The sequence below is a fragment of the Aotus nancymaae genome, unplaced genomic scaffold (genome assembly GCF_030222135.1).
Source record: "Aotus nancymaae isolate 86718 unplaced genomic scaffold, 86718_ANA_hifiasm-v0.15.2.pri h1tg000039l, whole genome shotgun sequence".
NCBI classification, from domain to species: Eukaryota; Metazoa; Chordata; class Mammalia; order Primates; family Aotidae; genus Aotus; species Aotus nancymaae.
The window spans coordinates 12866293-12874423 of NW_026988453.1; the positions used below are offsets into that span (position 1 = coordinate 12866293).

General features: G+C 40.4%; 1 protein-coding gene across 1 annotated transcript in view; it reads right to left on the bottom strand.

The window, feature by feature from the left end:
• CUNH1orf74 (chromosome unknown C1orf74 homolog) overlaps positions 1 to 8131 on the bottom strand; it is a 65131-nt gene that overhangs the window by 27461 nt on the left and 29539 nt on the right. The window lies entirely within an intron of this gene.

The window sequence follows — 8131 nt, forward strand, 5'->3', positions numbered from 1 at the left end:
CTAAGCCCAACCATTACCTCCTCCAGAAAAACTTCCTTCCCCTCCACCAGGCCCACCTCTCAAGCCTGGGGCGAGTGAGCTCCCACCGCCTCTACAGCTTTCTGTATTTGTTTATCACTTGAGTTTATCACACTTTTTAAAGTTACCTTAAAATTGTCTTGTGTGTCTAAGGGAAGATGCTATTTTTTCCTCATTGTTGCATCTCTAGTACTGAGTTTTATTTTAGACATTTAGAAGGTATTTAATATTTAAGAAATATGTAATCCCAGCACTTTGGGAGGCCGAGGCGGGTGGATCACGAGGTCAAGAGATCGAGACCATCCCGGTCAACATGGTGAAACCCCGTCTCTACTAAAAATACAAAAAATTAGCTGGGCATGGTGGCGCGTGCCTGTAATCCCAGCTACTCAGGAGGCTGAGGCAGGAGAATTGCCTGAACCCAGGAGGCGGAGGTTGCGGTGAGCCGAGATCGCGCCATTGCACTCCAGCCTGGGTAACAAGAGCGAAACTCCGTCTCAAAAAAAAAAAAGAAAGAAAGAACTCATAGACCCTTATACTGGGAAAGGCTTTAGAAGAAACGGAGACCCACAGGGACAAAACAAGCTTGCATTTCAACAGAGAAGGATAAATGGACCTAAATGTCATCTGACTGAATTCCAGCCATTGCCTGTTGCCCCACACCACCCTGTTTTTGCTGCCTGCAAATACCCAAATCCACTGAGCTCTCAAGTTTGTGAGAGAGCCTCCCAGCTCTCCTGACCTTGCTAAAGCCCAGCTTGATTCCTTCCTACCCACTTCCTGGACATCTTTGCTGTCAGAACTAACTGACTTCTTCACTAAACTTCTCCAGCAAACGCACTCCAAGGTTTTATCCTAAAGAAAGTATTTTAAAAGAAGAAAAGCAAATAGATGAATGCATGAAGATGCCCATTGGCAGCATTATCTGTAAAAGCTAAAAATTAGAAATGACAAAAATCTCCATATAATTAAACAAAATTAAATTCCTCCATATAACTTCCACATGAATAAAATTCCTAATTATATCATGCAAACTAAAAAGAGTTTCACCACAACATTGGAATGGTTTCACTTTATTTTATTAGCAAATACTTCCATAGTATTTACTATATTTATGACCTATTCTACTGTATGAATATTAACTAATTTAAATCCTCAAAACAGCCCTGTGAGTCAGGTGCTATTATGATTCCCATTATTCCCTGTGAGTCAGGTGCTATTATGATTCCCATTATTATGTAAGAACACATTTGTTTTAGTCTAACTTAAAATAGAATTTAAATGACCTATATAAGACACACAGTGAGAAACACTACGAACCACTTCAAATGTTTTTGTTCCATAGAGAATACTGTAAGACACATTCTTAAAAGAACTTAGTTAAGTGAGTATTAAAACTTACAAGGTTAGATCAGACAAAATGCACTGATTCACTGAAAGTACTCCTCCATTTTCACACAACTACAGATCTGCAAGTCCCTTTCACCATAACCACAAATAAATCACAAAACAGATGCTCCAAATTGCAGATGTTGCTAACGGTGATAGCTCACATTTCTTAGTGCTTTACAAGTGTTATACCTTGTGATCCTGTAACAATTCTGTAAAGTAGATATTACTGGTGATAGCCATTTTACACAGGAGGTAACTGAGATGCAAAGACCTCAAACAGTGTTCACTCACTCTAAGCTCAAACAGATAGTAAGGGGTAAAGCCAGGCTTCACACCCAGGCAGTCTGACTTCTGGTGCCCCTGCCCATCTAGCCTCAGGCTGTCTGTCACTCAGGGCAGCTCCAGAGTGAACAATAGTCTTGAAGTACAGATGACAGATGTGGCAGATAAAGTAATCTTGTTACCAAGTTAAACATAATCACAGCTCTGAATTACTACAATTACAGAAAATTATTATATCACATTAATTGTATTATGTGTATTAAGTTGTATTTGCATTGTATTTGCCAGTGGCTAATAATTATCCTGAGCAATGCTAGATCACATGGCAACTAAATTACTACACATATTGTGGTATACTAATATTATCAAAGACCATGACAATGCAAAAGGTTTTAAAAAAAGAAAAAAATGTAAAAGCAAAAACATGTATAATATAGTATCAAGTGAAAAAACAAACATATAATTCATATAATTACATACCACAAAAATATAGGTTCACTATGCTGAAAATATGTAAAAAAAATACATATGATCAAAAACTAGAAGGTAGTGTGAAAAATATGAAACTAATTTGCCTTTGGGTAGTAAGATTAAGATGATTATTTTTCTATTTAAAAAATATTTTAGTGATATTATATTAAAGTGTGTATAAAGCTGAAAAACAAAAATGAAAGAAAATCCAAATGTTTTCCAAGTCATTTCTCTGTCCATCTGCCTTTAGTTTTTTAAGCAAGCCCTAAAGTTGCTCTCTGCAGGCAACAGGGAGGGCGTGCGCAGGGAGTGCTGACCGTAATCTACTAAGTGAGCACTTTCGGTGAGATCGCTTTGGTTCAGTGTTGCAGCACTGATTTAATATTCTTTGTTATGGATGATAAATCATACTGCGTATAAGACACATTGTAAAGGTTTGTGTAGAAATATATAAAACGTATAGAAAAGTCTCTGGAAGATATCTCAGTTTGAAATGTGAAGGCATTTGTGAAATAATTAGAGTAGTTTAACTGAGACTGTGCCAAGAGATGACAACTTAACCAGGAAGGAAAACTGTCAGTTTCAGAAAGAGGATCACACTATTAAATGACCTAATTTTGTTAGACAGCCAGTATCCCCAATATCAGATTATTAATGAATACAGTTACTAGTGTTGAGGCTCTCCGAATTCTGAGCTAAAGACACTGGTCATGGCTCTGACTGCCTAATCTACGTGAAAAAACATTACATACAAAAAGTAAGTAGAAGCATATTTTAATCAACAGAAACCTCATATTTTTATTTTTGTTGAATGATGATTTTTGGTAATTCAGTAATTTACATAAGAATAGCTTTTAAATAAAGAATGTGGGCCACCGTGACTACAGTGTGGGCCACACATTCCATGTGGGGGCACCGTGACTGGCCACACCTGTAATCCCAGCACTTTGGGAGGCTGAGGCGAGTGGATCACTTGAGGTCAGAAGTTCGACACCAGCCTGACCAACATGGCAAAACCTCACCTTAAATTTTAAAAATACAAAAATTAGCCAGGCATGTGGCACACGCCTGTAATCCCAGCTATTCGGGAGGCTGAGGTGGGAGAATCGCCTGAACCTGGGAGGCGGAAGCTGCAGTGAGCCAAGATCACGCCACTGTACTCCAACCTGGGCAACAGAGCAAGATTCCATCTCACAAAAGAAAAAAAAAAAAGAAAGAATGTGGTTTTTTAGTCACAAACTAGGAGTTTTCAGAGTCCTACTTATTGGAAAACTCACACATACACTGGGGAGAGGGGAGTGGTGCGTCGTCTGAGCTCTAAAAAGCAGTAATTTTTCACTTAGAAAAGAACATTGTGTGAGTAGAAGACAAGTCATTATGATATTTAACTCAGGAACAGTCTTATTTCATATTCTGGCAGGACTCAAGGGGGCAGAACCTGAAATGAAGGATAAAGGAGAGAAACGAAAGCTCTCTGAAGGTTAACTTGTGGTTTGTCCTTTCCGTGCAAACAGAGATGGGTGCCTGGGAGGCCTTCCTTTTTCTGTTCTACATTACTCTTTCCTTTGCTATGTGTTCCCTAATATACATATACTCCTATCTCTGTATCTACCCCACTTTCACCCCCAAGCCTGAGCCTGCAGCCTGTCAAGGCCCTTCAATGTCACAGCCAGTGACACCACCTTTCTTATGAGCCGATGACAAAAAGTAACTTGTCCCTTGCTCAATGCTGAGCCCACAAGAAAGAATCCACAGTTATTTGTGCCTTATGGTTAGGCCTTGCAGATTCTTAGAATCTAAACAACAGATAAATCTCTTGCTAATATCGAATGTCTCGTACAGCATAAATTTGAGGTTTCATTATGCGAAAAGGCCCTACCAACAATGCTGATACAAAGCAAGCAAAAATAGGAGGAGGACTAAGAACCCTGTCCTGCCACAAATGTACAGTCATAACTCTACCACAGAGCGGCAACCTTGCAAATGTAGGAGTCAAGGAAATACCTGCCTCCTGGTGAGTTTAGACTGCATCATCTCTGAGAATTAATATTTGTCCTTGGGATGTTTATGTGAACATCCAAGTAAAGAGTTACCAGCTAGACACTTGGAAGACTAAGGAGGAGAGTCTGCAAGTCACCTGATAAGGAGAACTTGAACTTGAATGGGAACAGACTTAAGTTTGCCTACCCTGAGCTGCTCTGCAAAACTTGGAGTGCCAAGGCCACTGTGAACTATCCTATTAGGAGTGTCTGTGGCATTATTCTAGAATGAATAACTTAGACTTGAGGAATGCAGTGCTGAAGAAACATTGTCAGGGTATAGGGAGGGATCCTAAGGCAAGAACAACTCTTATGAATGAAGTTGCCATTTCTCAGAAGATAGGTAGGAGTCACCCAGTAGAGTGGAAAGAGGAGTGGGATTAGAACTGGTAACACTCAGTGAGGGGACCCCCATAAAGTGCTTAACTTCGTGGTGGCTCATGCCTGTAATCCCAGTACTTTGGGAGTCCAAGGTAGGTAGATCACTTAAGGTCAGGAGTTCAAGACCAGCCTGGTCAATGTAGCAAAACCCCATCTCTAATAAAAATACAAAAAAATTAGCCAGACTTGGTGGCACATGCCTGTAGTCCCAGCTACTCAGGAGGCTGAGGCACCTGGGAGGCAGAGGTTGTGGTGAGCTGAGATGATGCCACTGCACTCAGGCTTGGGCGACAGAGTGAGACTCTGTCTCAAGAAACAAAAAAATTATTTTTAACTGCTTAGTGCTGTCTCTTGGAGTATGGGAGAAGTCATATTAGCATATAGTTTAAAATTTTTCTTTTCAAAATTGGAAATCCCTTTAGTTACCCCAAATGTATAATAAAATCTGGTAATCTCTTACATGCTCACATGGTCTTGTGAAGCAACCAGGCTATAAAGCAAAGGGTAGTTTGCCCCATACTCATCACCTCATGGGGGTTTACACAGGGCCCAGCATCTATCAAAGAGACTGTTCTAGAATATGACCATCAAGAAAGGGAGCTGTCCTGCCCATTGAACCTGGAAATGATGAAGAGAAGCACCAGATACCTGCCACTAAAAGCCAGCTTCCCAGCTCAAGAGCAGCCTGATTTAAACCCTCCACGGGAGGCCAGCTGATGATTACACTACCAATCTCTACTTGAGTCTAAGTTGGTAAATTCATTTTCTTAAATCCATTTTATCTAGATTTTAAAAATCATTGACATAGTTACACAAATGGCTCTCTACAATTATTTTAACTTCCACTGCATTATGGCTACTTTCCATGTATCATTCCTAAACTTTTATAGATTTCTTTTCTCTTTTTAAACTTGATCTGGCTTACTGTTTATTTTATTGATTTTGTTTTCTATATGTATTTCTACCCTTCCTACCCCTGCCAGACACACACACAAGAACTTAATTTTTTTATCAATTTTATACAAGTTTCTAACTTATTGTATTTTCTCCTCATCATTTTAAAATTCTCACCTCCTTTTATTCTAATCTTTTTTTAGCAAGTCGTTTGAAGATAAATGAATAGGAAATTAATGTTTAATCTTCTTCACTTAAGTAATGAAAATGTTTAAGACCAGGAATTTTCCTTGAGTTATACTTGATATATCACAGATTTTGCTCATAATATTCCCACTATCACTGTTTTCAATACATTCTTAATCACAGAGTTGAAATTCCCTCCATATTTCAGAGTAAACGAGAAGAATTTTTTCCAAGAAGTTAAAGTATTTCTGTCTTCCATCTTTTGTTATTTATTTCAATTGTATTGTACTATGGTCAGAAAATCCTGCCATAATAGATCAACATTTCAAAACATGTACTGAGCTTTGCTTTTTGATCAATATGGTCAACTTTTTTGATGTTTCATGGGCATTTGAAAACAAAGTATATTTTCTATTCTCAAAGCTCTCTCTCTCCCTCTCTCTCTCTCTCTCTCTGTGTGTGTGTGTGTGTGTGTGTGTGTGTGTGTGTGTGTCAATATAGATAGACAGGTATGACAACCTTATTAATTGTTTTGTTCTCGGAACACAGTGTTAAGAGCTCAAGCCTGCTGTCAAGCAAACCTGGGTTCAACACTTTCCGTGCGATCTTGAGCATATCATTAACTGCTCCAAATCCATTATCATTGGTGTAATATCCCAATAACTGCACAGCTTTGTACACATTTCTTTCTGATGTTTAATGGAGTCCAAATAGTGAGCCTGTAGGAATTCCTATTACAATCTCCTGTCTTCCATTATGCTCTAATGCCCTGAACTCCCAGAATCTTCTTACTCTTCTAGGCCCATAAAAATTCTCTGGCTTGGCACGGTGGCTCGTGCTTGTAAGCCCAGCACTTTGGGAGGCCGAGGCGGATGGATCACCTGAGGTCAGGAGTTCAAGACCAGCCTGACTAACATGGTGAAACCCGATCTCTACCAAAAATATAAAAAATACCCGGGTGTGGTGGCATGCACCTGTAATCCCAGCTATTCAGGAGGCTGAGGCAGGAGAATCACTTGAACCTGGGAGGCAGAAGTTGCAGTGAGCCGAGATCACACAATTGCACTTCAGCCTAAACAACAAGAACGAAACTCCAGCTCGTTTCAAAAGAAAAAAAAATCTTTTGGAGTTTTCTTTTTTTTGGAGACGGAGTCTCGTTCTGTCACCCAGGCACTGTTCTTGGCTCACTGCAACCTCTGCCTCCCGGGTTCAAGTAATTCTCGTGCCTGAGCCCCCAGAGTAGCTAGGATTATAGGCACATGCCATCACATCCAGCTAATTTTTTATATTTTTGGTAGAGAAGGGGTTTCACCACGTTGGCCAGGATAGTCTTGAACACCTGACCTAAAGTGATCCACCCATCTGGGCAAAGTGCTGGGATTACAGGCATGAGCCACTGTGCACAGCCGAAATTCCCTTATTCTGACATCTTGGGCTTCCCAAGCCCTCTGTCCTCTACTCAGTCCCATCTCTGTGTCAAGCTCCAGACACAGGGCCTTGAGCTGTTGTCTCTCATCCTGAGCAAATGCCACTTGTCTTCAGTCCTAGTGCTTGAGAATCCATCCTCTGCTTTTCCCTCCCCATTCCTTATCTTTTTTCTCCTCAAAGAACAGACAAAGTAGCAGAGAAAATTGTGACAAACTCTCCACATTAATAAAAGTGATCACAGTTATTTTTAAGTCTCATTATCTGCCTCGCGTGTGTCAAACCTTAGAATTCCAAAGAGGCACATAAGTCATCCAACCACCATAGTCAGTAGCATTCAGACAAGGTGAATTATACAGGATTACAAAGCTGCTCGGTTAACTTGCTCCAATGCAGTTTCCTCTCCACTATTTTATCCTGAACTTCTTGGGAATTTCCTGACTACATCATTTGTAATAGCTTCTTCTTAATGCACACAAATCAGTTCCCTTTAGTTTTTCCCTAAATTTCCTAGTTCAGTTGACCAGATTAAAAAAATGTTTAGAAGACTCTGCCTGCTATTGCTCCCTTCATCCCCCACCTACCCACCTTTACAACCCCTCCTCGTTGCTTCAGAAAGGAGCAAATCCAGAGTCGACCTGATTCTAGAATCTGAGGAACACATTAGCTACTTCAGAAGAACAGAAACTCTTCACAACACCAGGACTGGGAAGAGGTGGCTGAAGAAAAAGGAAAATCCTCGCACAAAGAACTACCTGATAGGCGCGAAAGCCTACACTGAGAACCATCTCATCTAGGTCTTACCATCAAAAAGCATTTTTTTCCCCCTCACAGAAACCACAAAGGTCTGAATCTGACCCAGAGCGCCTATCTTTGTCTAATCGTGGAAAGGAATCTTGACTTGAAACTGTCCAAGAGCTCAGATCAATCCAGTAGTGAGAGAATAGGTGGCCAGGCTGCCTACTGATGGGAGGAGCGCCTGAGCCCAGCCCTGTAGGCCTCAGAGTTCAGGGGCCCACTCAGATGATGCCAGAAAGCAAGAG